Source organism: Botryllus schlosseri, chromosome 5 (genome assembly GCF_051294905.1).
Source record: "Botryllus schlosseri isolate E-star chromosome 5, Bs_hap1, whole genome shotgun sequence".
NCBI classification, from domain to species: Eukaryota; Metazoa; Chordata; class Ascidiacea; order Stolidobranchia; family Styelidae; genus Botryllus; species Botryllus schlosseri.
The window spans coordinates 24,393,517-24,414,058 of record NC_137240.1 but is presented as its reverse complement, the minus strand read 5'-3'; the positions used below and the strand labels follow the sequence as shown (position 1 = coordinate 24,414,058).

At 41.4% G+C, this 20,542-nt stretch overlaps 2 long non-coding RNA genes across 3 annotated transcripts; one reads left to right on the top strand and one right to left on the bottom strand.

Annotated features, from left to right (window-relative positions):
• On the top strand, positions 1 to 9,813 carry LOC145439474 (uncharacterized). 2 transcript variants are annotated; one of them, XR_013915226.1, is made up of 2 exons: positions 1 to 645; positions 9,611 to 9,813. It is a non-coding gene; the product is annotated as an uncharacterized LOC145439474 (long non-coding RNA). The 2 variants fall into 2 exon arrangements; XR_013915227.1 differs by lacking the exon at positions 1 to 645 and adding an exon at positions 8,820 to 9,103.
• LOC145439475 (uncharacterized) lies at positions 9,700 to 14,238 on the bottom strand. Its single transcript, XR_013915228.1, has 2 exons — positions 10,612 to 14,238; positions 9,700 to 9,736 (listed from the first exon to the last, which is right to left on the bottom strand). It is a non-coding gene; the product is annotated as an uncharacterized LOC145439475 (long non-coding RNA).
• Between the last annotated feature and the right edge of the window lie 6,304 nt (positions 14,239 to 20,542).

The following is a 20,542-nucleotide window of genomic DNA, read 5'->3' as shown; positions in this document are numbered from 1 at the left end:
TTATATTATAAGGCTATGGCTATACGGCCGGTCTCGTTGGTTACCACGGATAGGAATGATAAGTTAAAATATAAGTTTAGGATGTATAATATTGTTCGGCAAACTAGAAATATCAGCACCGCATGCTCAGTTGACCATTTGTTAATGGCGGACATGGCGATCTGTCATAGGTTACAGTAGGTTAGGGTTACGCGTTACTGCTTTTTCTGAGATTCGTAGTAAACAACCAACGCACAACTGTGACATCACAAGCAGCGTCTGGTTAAGTAAGTACAGTAAGTAGTGAACATCACGTGCAATATATATCAATTTATACGAGATTAGATGGAAAAGAAAGGGACTATATGTAGTGATAAATGTTTCTGTATGAAAAAATACGACCTAAAATCAAACATTATTACGTGGCCAGTAAATATTATTGGTTGCATGTCAGCGGATGAATACCACTCATTTTGAAATCGTTCGAGTGTCGTATCGTCGTTTGGCCATTTTGAGATTTGAGCAAAGATGGAGCGCCAATATGGAATCGGTGTCTCGCTAAACGTACCGGGATTCTAACCCGGGTGGTGCGAAGCTTGTTGTGCTTGATGAAAGTGGAGCGTTGAAGATTCCTAGGAATGCTGAATGGGATACGCATCGTAAAAGGTACTACATAGTATTTGTTACCGTGAAAATCTACGACTGTGCACACCACCGGGATGACTTTATTTCATTATTGAAATATTTCATTCGCCGCATTCTCTGTTCTATTTTGGGATATTAGTCGACTTACATAGTGACCTGTGACACCACATACTCCGCCACAGATTAGTTGAAACTGTTGGCTTGTTCATGTAATTTTCGGGCCATAGCATAGAGATGGTTCCATACCGAGCAGAAGTTGGCCTACAAATTCTCAGCCTACAAAATACCAAACGTAACCAACGGGTTAGTCACCACAGATACCATGGCGGCTACATTCCAGCCAAAAATATATTCGATAAATACCATCATTATGATAAACTAAATATAATTATTTCAATGATCTCGACATGGAGTAATTTATGACGTCATGCGGGTATTCCACATCACAAGACCAACTCGATAAACACAATGAAAAAGTGTGGCCGCTACAATAGCAGCGTGGCCCTGCCTATAGGAGCGCGCCACTTTCTAACATCACCAGGCAAATCATAGAAACACTATATATTTGATCAAACAATCGTGGATGATGTCGAAATTAGAAAGATGAATATCCCCGTATATGGAGAATCCTTCTACAATGAGGATGCAGGATAGATACAATCCTTGTGACGCGCAACTTTTCAACGTCACAAGGTTATATAACAGCACTAGGACAATACTAGAAATACTTTATGGTGGATGAAACGATCCCGGGCGATGTCCAAATTACAAGATGAATATCCCCGAATATGGAGAATCCTCATACAATGGGGATGCAGGATGGATACAATCCTTGTGACGCGCAACTTTTCAACATCACAGGGTTATCTAACAGCAATAGGCCAATGCTAAAAACACTTTATGGTGGATGAAACAATCCCGGGCGATGTCCAAATTACAAGATGAATATCCCCATATATGGAGAATCCTAATACAATGGGGATGCAGGATTGATACAATCCTTGTCACGCGCAACTTTTCAACGTCACAAGGTTATATAACAGCAATAGGCCAATACTAGAAACACTTTATGGTGGATGAAACGATCCCGGGCGATGTCCAAATTACGAGATGAATATCCCCGTATATGGAGAATCCTAATACAATGGGGATGCAGGATTGATACAATCCTTGTCACGCGCAACTTTTCAACGTCACAAGGTTATATAACAGCAATAGGCCAATACTAGAAACACTTTATGGTGGATGAAACGATCCCAGGCGATGTCCAAATTACAAGATGAATATCCCCGTATATGGAGAATCCTAATACAATAGGGATGCAGGATTGATACAATCCTTGTCACGCGCAACTTTTCAATGTCACAAGGTTATATAACAGCAATAGGCCAATACTAGAAACACTTTATGATGGATGAAACGATCCCGGGCGATGTCCAAATTACAAGATGAATATCCCCGTATATGGAGAATTCTAATACAATGGGGATGCAGGATTGATACAATCCTTGTCACGCGCAACTTTTCAACGTCACAAGGTTATATAACAGCAATAGGCCAATACTAGAAACACTTTATGGTGGATGAAACGATCCCGGGCGATGTCCAAATTACAAGATGAATATCCCCGTATATGGAGAATCCTAATACAATAGGGATGCAGGATTGATACAATCCTTGTCACGCGCAACTTTTCAATGTCACAAGGTTATATAACAGCAATAGGCCAATACTAGAAACACTTTATGATGGATGAAACGATCCCGGGCGATGTCCAAATTACAAGATGAATATCCCCGTATATGGAGAATTCTAATACAATGGGGATGCAGGATTGATACAATCCTTGTCACGCGCAACTTTTCAACGTCACAAGGTTATATAACAGCAATAGGCCAATACTAGAAACACTTTATGGTGGATGAAACGATCCCGGGCGATGTCCAAATTACAAGATGAATATCCCCGTATATGGAGAATCCTCATACAATGGGGATGCAGGATGGATACAATCCTTGTCAGTGACAAGTTGTCACGCGCAACGTTTCAACGTCACAAGGTTATATAAGAGCAATAGGCCAATACTACACATACTTATATTGCAGGAAACGATCCCGGGCGATGTCCAATTACAAGATGAATATCCCCGTATATGGAGAATCCTCATACAATGGCGATGCAGTATGGATACAATCCTTGAGACGCGCAACTCTTCAACGTCACAAGGTTATATAAGAGCACTAGGCCAATACTAGAAACACTTTATGGTGGATGAAACGATCCCGGGCGATGTCCAAATTACAAGATGAATATCCCCGTATATGGAGAATCCTCATACAATGGGGATGCAGGATGGATACAATCCTTGTCAGTGACAAGTTGTCACGCGCAACGTTTCAACGTCACAAGGTTATATAAGAGCAATAGGCCAATACTACACATACTTTATTGCAGGAAACGATCCCGGGCGATGTCCAAATTACAAGATGAATATCCCCGTATATGGAGAATCCTCATACAATAGGGATGCAGGATAGATACAATCCTTGTGACGCGCAACTTTTCAACGTTACAAGGTTATATAACAATACTAGGCCAATACTAGAAACACTTTATGGTGGATGAAACGATCCCGGGCGATGTCCAAATTACAAGATGAATATCCCCGTATATAGAGAATCCTCATACAATAGGGATGCAGGATAGATACAATACTACAAATTCTAAGTGGATGTTGTACCGAGCCGTCCAGGGACCCCATCCCTTGCTCCACTGAGAGTGAGACCAAGAAAGTAGCAGAATGTCTGGAGAGTAACACGTCCGCGCCATCCAGTGAGCCTACCCTACAGTAAACGATTCAGGTCCGGCTGATTCAAATAGCAATGATCGTTCTCACATATTTACTACATCTGATGAATCCTTTGCTATTGACAATAGCAATGATATTGAATGCGAAAATTTTGGTCAGATGGAAGATTTCTCGGAAAACATTCATCATGAGCACCCGCTTAACCGCAAGCGCGAATGGACCAACAGTTCTTTGCCGCGTGAATGTAATTTCAAAATGTCTGACGCAAATTGGAATGATATTGTTAATTCTGTTTGCAATCGTGCTGTAACTTTTCGTGGTTGGGCTGATATCATACGTAGTCGGTTTAGAGAATTCAATCCCTACTGCAGTTTTGCTTTCAAGCGCCATGCTTTCAACAAAGTTTCGACAAAACGGCGACTTTTCGTCTGTTATGGGTACAGCACAATTCCAGGCTGTCATTGTAAATTTTAAGCGTCTAGTTACGCTACTAAACCTGGGCGGATCCATGTCACGTTTTCTGGAACAATCAAACACACTGGTACTGGATCTACAAAAGTAACTGGAAAACGAAGGGAGCATCTAGCAAAATTAATGGAAAGTAATAAGGCTAGAAAGATCTATATTGAGAGCTTGAAGGAGATTCCCGTAGACATTTGGAAATCGGGAAATCGGGACAACGTTCAATCGACGCAGGTGCTACAAAAAATCAGGCAAAAAGCTTTGAAAATTATTGTACCCGATAAGGACCAATGGGACTCGTTGGACCTGATTTTCCGAACTCAGAACGATAGAGATAAGCATAAACGAATACGTGGAACCCTGCAAAAGATTTGTTGGCAACGACCACAGGGCTTGATGCTATGGTCATTAAAAACCGTCAAAATATTCCACAATTTGAGTGCAATTGACATCGCGTACATTGAGGCATCTGGTGGTATTGACCATGGAATGGACGGAACTTTTTACATTTATGAAATTGTAGTTCGGCACCCTGTTCAGAAAAAGGCACCCTTGGCAGTTGCGTCATTTGTGAGCGACAAGCACAACACTGCAACGATATCGTATTTTCTTGAAGAATTTTGTAATGCCAAGAAAAGTTTGTACGACGGCAAAATTTCTGCGAGACTTTTCATATGCGATGGAAGTATTGTAATAAGGAAAGCAATTATCCGAAATTGGATGGATGAAACCGTGCTAACATATTTACAACGTTGCTTCCGAATCGTTTCTGGCACTGCGACGGCTCGCGATTTGAAAAAGCCCTTGCTTCGTCTTTGTGCGAGTCACGTGATGAAAAGTCTGAAAACCTTTTGCCTACAAAATCGCAGTGTTTACAAGGACATGATGTACATTGTTGGATTATTGGTGACATGCCAAGATTGGAATTTCTTGAAAAATCATATCTACCACTTTACGATTCTACTGAACACTCGCAATGAATCGCTCGGGCGGGAGTGTCTTGATTGGTTCAACAAGCAGCGGCGGGCGAGCCTTATCTGATATAACTTTCATATCCATGCAAGAAGACATCGCCCATTTACCTGACGAGGATCCGTTTTTATCTTCCTTGGAAGCAGTCATTACGTTGGCGTGTAAACGTGTTGACAAGGCTAGTGGGGCTGGCACAAATTTGTATTTATCGCCCGAAATGTTCAAATATTTTCAAAAACACTTTTTGTCCAAACTCCCATTCATTTCCAGCATGTTCACTGGGAACTTGGGTCGCTTTGGGCAATCATCTCAATATAAAAATTATGAAAGTTTTTTCAAATCACTCGAGGCATCTGAATATCAAAATCTGTCAGTAAGGAACCGGACCCAAGGGATAGTGGAGAAGACGATGCAGGAGCTGAAAGCGACGAGACTGAAAGGAAGAAAATTCAGCCGTCTCGACGAAATTGCGATTGTGTATGACGACACCCACGATGCCTTGATAATGGAATTCCATGACAACATGTGTCGGGCGAAAAAAGAAAGACAATTGAAAAGGAAACAACTAATTAAACAGGAGCGCCGATTGAAGAAAGACGACCACAAAGATCGTGGATCAAAACGTCCTGCCACAGAATCGTGTCTCCATGAGGAGATCGAAGTATGGCAAAAACATATTCCTCCTGAAGTACCTGCTGACACTACTGGGAAATACTTTCGACCCCCTAAACATCAATTTCGAGGACTCAAATCAATGCCATCGGATTTACAGAGCGCACCTCATTCGATTACTATCACGCCAATAAAACCACTAAAGCATCGACTGGCGGCGGAAAGAGTATCAGCGATTCGCTTCGACGCTATTGACGCAAACAGCAACGCAATTCTTGAATCGCCGAACTGTTGGCTCAACAGTGACATCATTGACCATGTTATGTGGATGCTATCAATCCGATTTCCCCATCTTGATGGCTTCGCTAGTTGTCATTTATATGCCCCCGAGCAAGAGCCGTCTTTCACTCCTTCCAAAAACTTTGTTCAAATATTGAATATCAACAATAATCATTGGATTACGGTTTCAAATATCTTTTCAAAAAACGAAAATCAAATTCATGTGTATGATTCTTCTTACAGCAGTGACGCCTACAATCCGTCAACTATGCTGTGTATCACAAAAGTATGCCGTCCTAATGCTCGTAATATCGAGGTGTTGTTTCCGGCAATGCAACAGCAATCCAATGGTTCTGACTGCGGACTCTATGCGATCGGATACGCGATTGCGCTCAGTTTCAATGAGGCCCCTTCCAATGTTTCCTTTCCAGAGAAGTCATTGCGTCGTCAAGTTTTGGAAATCATTGAGACGAGTACAATTTCGCCAATATACGAGTTACAAGAAACAAGCAATATCGACATAACTGCTGTAAAAACAATTGAAACATATTGCGTCTGCAAACTTGCGTACGTAAATGTGGACAAATCCTCTATTGCTTGGAACCGCTCATTGAAAGATACAATGGTTGAATGCAACGTCTGTGGTGATTGGTTCCACACGAGATGCTCTCCGACTGCAATAGCGGATAGTGTAATACGGAACGAACAAGAGCCGTGGTCATGTTGGATTTGTAATGCTCAGTATTGAAGTAAAGATGAAACATAAGCTATCGGTCAAGAAACTTCTGTTCGTGTATATATGCCAAATAAATATTACTTCACCATGATTAATATAATATTTACTGTATTCCCAGTAGGCTCGATCATACAGGATTTATTTTGATCTCCGTGGCCAGGGTTTGAGAGACTCCCTACCTAGATAGCACGAGACTTCAATCGCTGGATAAACACTGAACGAGTTCGCACGTCACAAGGATTGTATCCATCCTGCATCCCTATTTTAGAAGGATTCTCTATATACGAGGCTATTCATCTTGTAATTTGGAGATCGCCCGGGATCGTTTCATCCACAATAAAGTGTTTGTAGTATTGGACTAGAGCTGTTATATGACCTTGTAACGTTGAAAAGTTGCGCGTCACAAGGATTATATCCATCCTGCATCCCTATTTTAGAAGGATTCTCTATATACGAGGCTATTCATCTTGTAATTTGGAGATCGCCCGGGATCGTTTCATCCACAATAAAGTGTTTGTAGTATTGGACTAGTGCTGTTATATAACCTTGTAACGTTGAAAAGTTGCGCGTCTCAAGGATTGTATCCATCCTGCATCCCTATTGCAGAAGGATTCCCTATATACGAGGATATTCATCTTGTAATTTGGACATCGCCAGGGATGGTTTCATCCACCATAAAGTGTTTCTAGTATTGGCCTAGTATTGTTATATAACCTTGTAACGTTGGAAAGTTGTGCGTCACAAGGATTGTATCCATCCTGCATCCCTATTTTAGAAGGATTCTCTATATAAGGGGATGTTCATCTTGTAATTTGGACATCGCCCGGGATCGTTTCATCCACCATAAAGTGTTTCTAGTATTGGCCTAGTATTTTTATATAACCTTGTAACGTTGAAAAGTTGCGCGTCACAAGGATTGTATCCATCCTGCATCCCTATTTTAGAAGGATTCTCAATATAAGGGGATGTTCATCTTGTAATTTGGAGATCGCCCGGGATCGTTTCATCCACAATAAAGTGTTTCTAGTATTGGCCCAGTACTGTTATATAACCTTGTAACGTTGAAAAGTTGCGCGTCACAAGGATTGTATCCATCCTGCATCCCTATTTTAGAAGGATTCTCTATATACGAGGCTATTCATCTTGTAATTTTGAGATCGCCCGGGATCTTTTCATCCACAATAAATTGTTTTTAGTATTGGACTAGTGCTGTTATATAACCTTGTAACGTTGAAAAGTTGCACGTCTCAAGGATTGTATCCATCCTGCATCCCTATTGCAGAAGGATTCTCTATATACGAGGATATTCATCTTGTAATTTGGAGATCGCTCGGGATCGTTTCATCCACAATAAATTGTTTGTAGTATTGGCCTTGTGCTGTTATATAACCTTGTAACGTTGAAAAGTTGCGCGTCACAAGGATTGTATCAATCCTGCATCCCTATTTTAGAAGGATTCTCTATATACGAGGCTATTCATCTTGTAATTTGGGCATCGCCCGGGATCGTTTCATCCACCAAAAAGTGTTTCTAGTATTGGCCTAGTATTGTTATATAACCTTGTAACGTTGAAAAGTTGCGCGTCACAAGGATTGTATCCATCCTGCATCCCTATTTTAGAAGGATTCTCTATATACGAGGCTATTCATCTTGTAATTTGGAGATCGCCCGGGATCGTTTCATCCACAATAAAGTGTTTGTAGTATTGGACTAGTGCTGTTATATAACCTTGTAACGTTGAAAAGTTGCGCGTCACAAGGATTGTATCCATCCTGCATCCCTATTGTCGAAGGATTCTCTATATACGGGGATATTCATCTTGTAATTTGGACATCGCCCGGGATAGTTTCATCCACCATAAAGTATTTCTAGTATTGGCCTATTGCCTTTGTATAACCTTGTTACGTTGAAAAGTTGCGCGTCACAAGGATTGTATCCATCCTGCATCCCCACTGTATGAGGATTCTCCATATACGGGGATATTCATCTTCTAATTTCGACATCATCCAGGATTGTTTGACCAAATATAAAGTGTTTCTAGGATTTGTTTAATTGTCCGATATAAGCTTATGACGTTAAAAAAGTGGCGCGCTCCAAGGATTGCATAGTAGTGTAGCGGCCATATTTTGCAATTCTGTTTATTGAGTTGGGCCCGTGATTTGGCATATCCGCAGGGCGTTATAAATTACACCGTGTCGAAATAATGATAGATTTATATGAATATATTTGTGGCTGTAATGTAGCTGCCATGGTATTTGTGGTGACTAACCCGTTGGTAACGTTTGGTATTTTGTAGGCCAACTTCTGCTCGGTTGTTTCCATCCACTGCTGGATTTGTTTGGCACACATGCCACCTCAAATGAGAAACCTTTTGCTTCAATACATTAGATCAGTGGTTCTCAACTTGATGGGCGCGAGAAATTGACTAAGTTTGTCTGAATTCTGACTAAACATGTGTTTCACAACCATTTTCAGAAGACGATTGTTGTTGAAGAAGAAACTTATTTCGTATTCAAGAAAGCTCGTCAAATTCAAACTCCAGCAGTCGCACTCAACTTCATTTGAGCAAATTTTTGATACTCTTTGAAGATTTAGAGCAATTCCCATGTGTAAGTCATTCATTACTTCATAGATTTGGCAGTAGCCTAAAGCTCAGTGCGCTGGGTAGCTGTTGGTAATAGCTGGCGAACTGAACTGCTTAAGACAGACTTGGATGCAATATAGGTTGCTATGCGGCGGCTATGCCCGGAATGCGGTCTTGGGCTACCTAAGTAAATGAAATGTGACCGTGATTAGCAAAAAGGTTGCCTATCTCTGTATTAGATGATGTGCTCTTTTTGACGTGACGATAAGTGCAGGGGGGCGCAAACTTTTTGGCTATCGCCGAGGGTGGCGCATGTCCAAAAAGGTTGAGAACTGCCGCATTAGATAAAGTACGTCATGAATCTCTGCTATATCATGTAAGAGGCGGAGCCGTCATCACACAATGTACCAGTACCGGTACTTCAAAAATTGTTATATTTTTGTTTGCCTATTTGTCTTAGTAGTTATTGTAATGTCATGTCTAGGTTAGGAACTTTGCTTAATATAGCGGCTTACGCATGAGTTCTTTTTAGTGGAACTGCAAGATACTAGTCACACAGAAGGAATGAAGACGAGAAAAAGGAACAATTGGAAGTTTATCCGGCGGTGGAATTAATTCACCTTTTCTTGGGACCACTTGTGCTATATTTGCATTCCTCCTAAAGAAGAATTAGACCTCCAGCAGCAATACTTTTTCATCGTGAATCATGAATGAATATACAGTTGTCCCAATGTCGTTTTTAGAGCGGTATTTTGACATTGCGTTGCTTTATGGGATAGGTATGGATGTACGTGAATTTAGAAGCTGGCATGTAATCTGATTTACAAAGGACAGCATGTAGGGTTGTAGGTACTAGGTAGGCGGTAAAATTACAGTCTCGCTCGTAAATGTACAGGAGAGAATGTAAATTGAGTATACCTGAGGTGACTGTAACATTACAGTCTGGCATGTAAGGATAGATCAACGGACGGGTGTAAGTTGAATTTACATTGAGTGACGGTAATGTTATATTACTGCCAAGTGGCTGGCCACCCTGCTTCCAGACATTTCGCGGTGAATCGAGGTAAATTTTTTTTGTGTGCAGTTCTCATTGCAAATTACCATTCGACAAAATCTGTCAAATCTCGAAATTTTTCGTCGCCGTGCGCGCGAACTATATGCCCACAATGTTTGCAACATGTTTCCATGTAGGCAGTGGTTTAATATAATTCACGTAAAATTAATTGCGCGCACTTTCAGATCGCCAATTCCCCTTTAAAATACTGCCATCACGCTACCTCTGGTTATTTTCCACGAAGTGTTTCGAACGAAAGGTATTTTATCTCGCAGCGAACAGCATGTCGAAATCGAAGAAATTGGCACTTTATTACTTTTAGGAGTAAGAGCCCTTCGTACATTAAAGATGCTTTGAAGCTTTTGGGTCAAAATTATTAAATAAATATATTTGTATTTAGGAGCTACAAAATTAAATCTTTAGAATATTTCTTCGTTGAATTATAAAGGATAATACTGTTTAGTGTTGTGACCCGCAACCAGTGGCGGCTCGTCCTATAGGGCAACTGGGGCATTGCCCCACCTAAAATTCTGTTCAATAACAATTTAACCATTTATAGACGCACAGCGCTCAATATATATCGAGATCACAGCGAAACCCGCGTTCTTCTTGTGCTTTCGCTTGCAAATGCCCATACATAGCGAAGTCTCCGCGAAAATCGAATTCTCTTCTGTGTTTTCGCTTTGTGAATGCCTAGCCGGGGCTTGCCCCGGTAGCGCTCATAACAAGCTTTCACTATCTATTCTCTCAAAGCTGCGCACAATTAAGAAACGTTGCTTTACTCTCTCCTATTCGTAAAATGGCCGAGCAACCGGGGCAAATATGCTTGCTCGCCCTTAAGGTGTGATGTAACAATCGTATCTATATCTGAACTCGGATACCGTGATATGCGTTGAGTCGACCGTTGCTGGTACAGGTCGATTTTGATGGTGTTTCACACCATGATAATTCTTGAAACTTGGTATGTCATGTCGTGATGGTGGTATTTAACACTGTCCTAAGTTTCAGGGTTTCTACTCAAAGTTTAGGGTAGTAATTCCGTTTCCAAAGTCGAGTGTGTGCTGATCGGTCATGTATCGCAAACATATTTCACGCAAAGCCGGTATTGGTCTCCATTGATTTTAACGATGCTCCTTAGCTAGATCCGTCATGAACTTTTACATGGTATGTCTTGATTTTAGTATCGAACGCTGTGCCAAGTCTCAAGGTTGACACTCAATGATTAGGGCAGCAATTTCGTTATTAAGTTCGAGTATGGTAGAGATGTGCGCTGATCTGACACTTAGCCTACCTAACGCATTGCGGATTTCACGCAAAAGCCGGTGTATCTGTGTTCCATACTGAGATAGGTGATGAGATGATGATATCATGAAACAGTTTACTAACATCCTCGGTTTGCATTCAAATATTTAGTTTTATTTTATATTCTCCAATGTCAATTTCACCGTGGAATGGTGGCCTTCGGGCCATTTGCTCACAATTACAACCCCTGTCAAGCGCGATAGCTGTTTCGTTTTCGATGGCGGCTAACAGCTGATCGCTTGATCAGCCGATTCCTCAGTAAATATTACGCAAAATTCGGCGTTGATCTGTTCGTATTAATTTTGGCAGTGTACCATACCGAAAACGGTCATGAGGCTATACTTCTCGATGATTTCATGTAACAGTGTACCAAGTTTTCGGCTTTCATCCACGTATTTATTCGGTAATATATTTTCCGAAGGCGATTTTGCAGCAGACATATAGACACTATAGACCGTAAGCCGTATGTGTCGTGTGACAGTCTCCAGCCTCAAGGCCAGAATCTCCCAAGCTGTACCGGGACCGAATTTCCGAGGCTGCTATCCGTAGTACTTCAGAATGATGTTTTGGATTCAATATGACATTTCCTTGTCCAATCTATGAGATAACAATTGCGTATGTGTCCGAACTCGTTGACCTTTCCAGTTAGGCATACGCAATCTCTCGATTTATAGTCATTTCCATCTCTGCAGATAAGTAGTCAGGTCAAGTGTGAACATGAATCGTGTTGAATCTTTGCTCCGTACGCCGTTTAGCCAGCTGCCTTTAGAGCAAAAATTAGAGGTAAAGCGACTAGGTCCGTATCAGCCTAGAAATTGCCCATTGATCCAATCGTACGCCCAGGTAACTCAACCATGTCTATGGCTAAGGAAAAGTGAGTGGTTTTCATCCTTATTACTCGAGGCACACTGACAGTTAATTTACCGATATATTTTGTTATGGTTATGGAAAAAAAGTGAAAAATTCATCAAGATGAAATAATTTATTCATGAAATTGTTTAATGCGATATGTGCTCGCATTTCAATTTAACACAATGCTTTGATTCCTGCTTGAATGATGGCAGGCAGACTCGTAATTAATCTTCCATGGATAACAGCTGGCTTTTTATAATGTTTTACGTTTATGGGTGCCACCGCTTTGATTGCCTATCCCCTGGTCGTAACGCATCAGGATCGTGTACCAAACACTTTCGGACGAGGGCAAATCGATTTGACTCGCTTTCGGGACGAGAATCCATATACAAATCGGGTCGGAGGCGCTGCAGCACTTTACAGAATTGCTGAGCATGGAACGATTAAAACACCACAAGGTGTCATGCGAATGCTCTTTGTAGGTAGTTGGTCTGTGTATTTTTGGTATAGTCTTACTCGGCGCTTGCGTAATCTCTACCACGAAATCATAACGCATGCTACTAAGGATAACCTGATGATTGATTCGTGGCATGGGAACGATTCTTAGTTCGCGTACATTTTGTAAAATAATCATTTGAATAAAAAACAATGAATAAAACATTTGTTACCGCACTTCAAGTCACGCCACCGGCAAACCTCTCGCGGCACCTACGTTAAAAATGATTGTTTACGGGAAATTCATGTGGCCATCATGAACGTTGAAAAACGCTACTGTGACGTCATATTGATAACAAGTCGCTTGCGGCCCTTGCCCCACCACCCGATATTGTCACGAGCCGCCACTGCCCGCAACCTTACATGAACGTTATGTAATGTCGGATGCTTTGTTTGGAATACATTCATGTTAAGTTAATCGACCAGATGGTATGATCCCGTACCCGATAGTTGTTTTAACAACTTTGATTTGATCCCGAATATAGCACATACAATTATTATAATAGCATTAATTAGTCGAGTGGTGGTTCTCGGGTTCGATTCAAGCTATTTGCAATAGTGAAGTGCCAACCCAAAAGGACAAACCGGGTTTCGAACCCTTATCCCTTGTTTTTACTACCGTCCTTCATATATGGAGGGGGCGCTAGACCCAGGCCATTTTGGAAAGGGGGCGCTGCAAGAAAAAAGGTTAAGAACCACAGATTTATACAAACATGGTGCGAAGTAATTCATGATTTCTTAAAAAGTCCTAGTGACTAGCTAGTTGAAATGAGATGTTTTGATTTAATTGAAAGACTCTCTTAGAAGTCTTACCGCAATGTGATTCCTGCCCAGTGCTATGAATATCGAAGCGGAAATTCAGTCTGGTATGATAAATGATAGCCCGTCGCTTCAATCAGTACCCAAAAAGTAGCTCTTGATTGCAAAAAGGTTGGTGACCCCTGACCTATATATAAGCCCCTTACACGTGAGAAAACCTAGGATTCTGGACTCGAACCCGCGTCTCATTTGTGTTATAGCGGTGCAATGTACCACTATATAGGCTACTCGCCCACTCAGGGTACTCGAGGCGCTATGGAGTGCCGCGAACCATTTTCCCCTATGAGAGGGTGCCGCGCGGTAGCAAAGGTTGGGATCCACAGGGCTATAGGTGGTAGTCAGATGTGGACAGAGCTATACGGGGCACAACAGATGCAGGATTGATGAAGTCACCACGATGATCAAATCGGAAAATGGCGTAATAAAAAATGCAGTAGTTGCCGTGATCCCTTCATATCAAGCATGGGTTGGGAGTCAGTGATCGTATTTTAACCAGATTCGTAATATCCTCGTCAATGCACGGCCCGATTCATTATGATTCTACGTAGCTGGTGTTCTGATTTGAACATTGGAATTCTTGTGGTTGCTAGAGCCAATATTTCCACATATTTCAATATCATTAGTTACATAAGATTTGTTCTATACTATATGAAGTGTTTCGCCTAATTCCGAAGTTCTTTACCCCCTGTGGCTTGTTCTTGTTAGTAGAAATGCGCCACACAGCTCCATATGCCGATATGTATCACCTATACCAGTTCCGTAGATGATAAAGGTCTCCGAACAACTGATCCATATTTTACGATTCATTTTTCCAGGCTATGACGTAATACTGTCGTGCGGCAACATTCACTCGTGGTTTTCGAATAAAACGCGCCTGGAGTGTCCCTCACGCGCGGCCCCGTTAGCAATATTCAAGATTAGTCCTGTCATTCACATATACAATGAGATCAGTACGATCGAACGAACGAGAACGTAATTCAACGCACAATGTGTCGTGTGTAGGGTTGCGTTTAAAACAAAAATCAATATAAAATGAACAAGTTTCAAATAAGGCCCTTGTTTAAAACATGTTTTTTCACGTTTTGTTTTTAAGCCATGACGTCACGCATATTCAATTGTGATATCATACAGTGGATTGATTTTCACAATTGAACATATAAGGTAAATATATAGCTCCATTGACGAAATAGGCTTCCAACCCTATTCATTTACGGACCAAAAATATATTTAACCAGGACTACATCGTCTTGCAGCCTTTTTACGGTTGGCGGTCATCATCATCAGAAAATTCATTTCGTACCAACGATCTATATCTACGGACAATAGCTGCTAAACCGACTATTTCGAGGGCTCCAACCATCCCATATCATATATGTCGGCTCTAGCGGGTGGTAATCGTCGTGCGTAGGCTCCAGAGATGAGCATGGATTAGGATTAGGTTTTGAAAAAACAGGATTTGTGAAATTTTGACGGATTTGGATTGGATTTGGATTAGACATTTTTTTTCGTAACGGATTAGGATTTGGATTGGATTTACCTATTTTCTGGGAGATTAAAATGTCGTGTGGCGAATGGCGACAAACTTTATTCAGATCAGTTATTAATGTAATTATGGTTACTAAGTTATCTTGAATCAAGTGAACCGTTGCTTGAGAAAGAAAATTTTTGAATCTCTCCATTGCATAAATTAGTATTTTTTCTGAATTTCCATTTGGAATCCGATTAGGATTGGACATGGACTTGAATATGAAAAAGTTATGGATTAGGATTTGGATTTGGATTTGAAGGTTCGGATTTGGATTGGATTAGGACATAGAAATTTCAAATCCGCTCATCTCTGGTAGGCTCATACAGCATTTTCTGGAAAGTATTTGCACAATTATGGCATAATTATACAGCTTAAAAAATTGATATTTTTAAAAAAGGCCTTTGTTTAAAACACTGTTTAAAACATGTTTTTTTTAAAAAGTGCTTTAAACCAGTGGTTCTCAACCGCCGGTCCGCGGACCGGTGCCGGTCCGCGACGACTTACCTGCCGGTCCGCCAGGCATTTTACAATTTTATACCTTAATTTCAAGGTGCAATATGTTGAAGGCTTGTCCATTGATAAAATCAATAAAGCATTAAAATTTAAACTGATTGAGAACGTCGTGAGGTAGCATTAGGTCTGGAAACATTTGACTTGAAGTTCAAGCCGTGTCATTTGACGACATGTGAGCGACCAGTACAGGCTTACTTGCTAAAATGCGCAGTTTGCACGATGATTCGTTTTCCATTCATTCATTTTGTGCAGTATAGTAACTATAATAACTGCCACTCTACAACCCCTAATTGATAGGGGCCGAGCTTGAAGGAGCCCAAAGTTATTTCGTGAATGAACATCAGGGTTGTAATGACTCGAGTCATGACTCGACTCGAGTCCGACTCGAGTCACGAATTTCTGATGACTCGACTTGACTCTAGTCATTTTTTTAAAATACGGAAATGACTCGACTCGACTCGAATCGAGTCAATATGTGTATTGACTCGACTTGGACTCGAGTCATTGCGCATGACTCGAACCAAGTCATTGACTCGACACTCAGACGGCCAAGACCGACATTTCATTGTAATTCCAAAGCCAACACACTATTGGGATTTCGTCTGTTGGTACTGGTACTTGAATATGCGACCAGAAACTGCTAAAAGTGAGGAAAATTGGTATAATATAAATGCGAAACATTCGATATCACCAAACAGAGTTAATAAAAGTTGGTTTACCAAGACTTTAACTGGAAACTGAGCAGTCTATACAATGACTTGGACTTGGACTCGAGTCATAATTCCATGATTCGGACTCGACCCTCTGCTCGCTGACTTGAACTCGGACTTGACTCGGTGGTGAATTGAAATGACTCGACTTGACTCGAGTCAAAACTATAAAATTCAGATTGACTTGTGACTCGGAGTCTTGTGACTTGGTTACAACCCTGATAAACCTAAACGAAAGATTATTTTAGTGGAAACTTTATACAACTGTTAAAAACAAAATTTCACACTTTGTCCAATTTGGTGTCACTAAATAAATTGGATATCGAGTGATCAGGCATTTTCGGCGTCAGCCATTGCCGCGCCACGATGCACCAATGCATGATGAAGTTTGGGCTAATACAGGACTGCGAAAAGTGTGCCAAACACTTGGCAGCGACAAAACCTTGGCCGAAAATGACTGTCCTTTGTAGACCAATCCGCGATATAAATAGGCCCATGTCAAATTGTCCATAGGCGCCTAAATGACTGGAGCCGAATTTCCCTGTACTGGCAATCTGTACCCCACAGGAAAAACGCCATCTCACAGAGAAAGTTATTTTCCAGTGAAGAAATAACTATTTGGAATCGTGTGCTTCTTTCAGCTTAGTACGCTTGGGCGATTTCAATATCTATTCACTATATAACAGACAGTAGGTCATGAATTAATGACATGCAACAAAGTAATTATTGCAACAGGCCAGCCCGAATATGTTTAATTTGATTAGATGCCATAAATTTTCCAAGACGACACCTCACTCAGCTCTACTGGAGAATCTGATTCTGATAGGATAAATCAAAATATAGCAATATGTACGCAATTACCAATATTATTGACGGATTCGGTCATGAATTATAGAAAATTTCCACGCTTCTAGCGATTAGGCTACGTAGACTCTCTGCCGGCTCTTAGTAGAACGGATGTGCTCTCAAGCAGTGGTGAGAGCATCCATCTAGCTTTGGGGCCCAAGACTAACGTTTTTCGGGGGGTTGACTGACGAAGTGCCTTTTCGGCACTGGTTTTGTGCCAGGTTTTTTCGTGCGGCGCATTGTATCCGTAGTAGCCAGAGTAGGTTACGTCTGGTGGTAGTGAGCAATCAGCATTCAGCAAGGTAGCACGACAACGTGCTTGGTTCGACTCCCAAACACTTCACTTCACGATATTTTCGAAGAGAATAATATTATTCGAGTTGACATGGTCGGTTAAATCCAGGGCATACGGGGCGAATGACTGTAAATGACTCTCCGAGGTAGCACGTTTATCTGGGAGAGGCAATTTTACCTTGACGCAGCAGACTCACTACCGAAAAATCTCATGGATACCATCATGAACATCATTAATTACGATCAAAACCCTAAAATGTCACTCTCTAGCACCATATACTTGCAAAAAACCGCTTCATACTCTACATTTTGGGTTGATTTCAATTTCTGAAAGTCCACCGGTCCGCGAAATATTTTTTAAAATTTTACCGGTCCACGAGGTGAAAAAGGTTGAGAACCACTGCTTTAAACAACCATTTGATTTAAATACAACCCTAGTCTTGTGAGTGTGACTGACGCTGTACTAGACAAATGACATTGCGCTACAACTCGACAATACGAAAGCAGATAAGAATCAATATTAATCAATATTGCTGATTATAGCTAATTGGATTACCTGCTGTATTCGCGATTAACGTTCGTGGAGCCTTTGGGGGCAGGAAGGAATTCCAATTCTAAGGCATACCCTACACCAGTGGTTCTTAACCTTATTCCCTCCAGCGCCCCCTTTCAAAACTTTAGGTGCTCTAGCGCCGCCACGCCATATTTTAAGGACTGTAATAAAACAATGGGTAAGAGGTAGGGCCGTAACATCACTTCGTCAGCCCCCTTAAAAACGTTGTTCTTGTTCTAGGGTGATAAACCAAACTTCCGTGGGGCTTCGCCCACAAGACCCTCATGTCGTCTGATTTCGATGTTGAGCAAAGTTTATGTGGCCTGGTCGCCTAGGCGAGAAAGTGTTCTATAATGGATTAATGAATCGGTCAAGAATATTGGTAATTGCATATGTATATATTTATATCGCTATAATTTTTATCCTCTCAGTCCACGTAATAATATTTACTGGTAGCGCTGAATGAGATGTTGTCTTGGAAAATGTAGGGCACGTAATTAATAATTATGCATATTCGGGCGGGCCAGATGGTGCAATTACTTCGTTGCATGTTGCTATTTTGTGACCACCTATCCGCTTTATAGTCAAAAGATATTGAAATCGCATAAACGTACTAAACTAAAATAAGCACACGGTTCAAATTGTTATTTCTTCACTGGCAAATATTTTTTCTTTGATGGATGTTGTTTGTACTGTGGGGTTCAGATTATCTCGACGTGACAACTCGGCACGAGCCATTTAAGCAGCTATGGACAATTGGATATATTTATATCGAAATTTACGGTCAACATGAGGTCAAACCTTTTCAGCTAAGGTTTTTTCACTGACGATGTTTGGGCACACTTCCCGTAGTCCCATATTGGCCGAAACTTCATATGTCTTCATACATCGTGGCGTGGTAATGGCCGACGCCGAAATGCCTATTTCTATTTTCGATAAATAATGCAATTTTTTTCGTGGTGGAAGAATACCCAATAATCAAAAATCTGACAACGGTAATTCGTGCGCAACGCTAAAAAAAGGTAAAAACTTGTATAAATCGTCAGAAAATGATGTGTAATTTTTGAGAAATCATATGTAGCAAACATCGTCAAAAAATTTCGAGATTTGACATGTTTTATCGAATGGTAATTTGCTTTGAAAACTCGTTAATGATATGTTTTACTATAATACACCATTGCGAAGCCATTTGCTTTAGCGCCCCCCCCCCTGAGCCCAGCGCCCCCCATATCACTCCCTGACCGTTTCCGCCCCCGTCAAAATCCAATTCGCCCCTTGAGGGGCGCTGGAGGCAAGGTTAAGAACCACTGGCCTACACAAAAACATCTAATTTTGCGATCCCGAAAATATGCCTTGATAATTATTATGAACACGGAAACGTGGCTTGTGGAGCCTATGTGTCTATGATATTCCAATTGTGCTCAGGATTTACGTCAATCATCTTTTAGATCAGATCAGTGGTTCTCAACGTGGGTGATGTCGCCCCGCAGGGGGCGAAAATACCAAAGACGGCAATTGGACGGAGATAAGGGAGCGAAAATGATGGAACGTCTAGTGAGATATACTTAATTAACACGGTCACAAATGCACGTGGAGACGGCTTATTCTGCGTATGCCGCGAAAGTTTACTAAATATATGGTCAAATCAACGGAAAGTAGTCGCGGAAACAGTTTTTGAGCACCTTTTTTAGTCACTTCACCAGCGATCATAGTTAGGTGAATAAATTTCCGGATTATATGTCCTCTTTTTCGGATCCGTAAATATGGCAGGGGGGCGAAACTTTGTGTCGATCTCCATACGGAAGGGATTAATGGAGAAAGGTTGGGAACCACTGTTTTAGATCAACAGGTTATGCTCTATTTATACCTGCGTTATAAGGTATACCTTATACCGTCAAATTGTAGACCGGCTTCGGCACCTATATTTGCCAACCGGTGATTTCGCGTATCGTGGAAGAGTAACTCCACCTTGTTATGCTTGCGTATATTTGAAATTTATTAATTGTGTTCTGGGGTTCATAATCATTGGCACTATATAGATCAGGGGTGGGCAACATACGGGCCGGATCCGGCCCGCGAAGGGATTTTATCCGGCCCGCGGACAGTTTTCCGTCTTACATGATAGTGTGGCCCGCGGCCGCAGTCTTCCTAGATTCCCCATTACTTGCTTAGGCCTACATACGTCGAATTTGAGTGACTGTATGTCATTATACAACTGTAGGCCCCTATGCGCAGCGAGCGAGGGTGGAGCTTACGCGTAAATTCGTCGAAGCGAGAAGACTAATTGGATTATCGGCATTTACGATGTACTCAACACTAATGTCGTTTGTGGTAACCATGGTGTGTGTCGACTGCAATGGTCATTTACACCAGGCAGGGTATTAACCAAGTCACAATAAGGCCCCGAGTCACAAGTCAAGCTCACTTTTACGGTTTTGACTCGAGTCAAGTCTAGTCATTCTCGATTCACCACCGAGTCAAGTCCGAGTCCAAGTCAG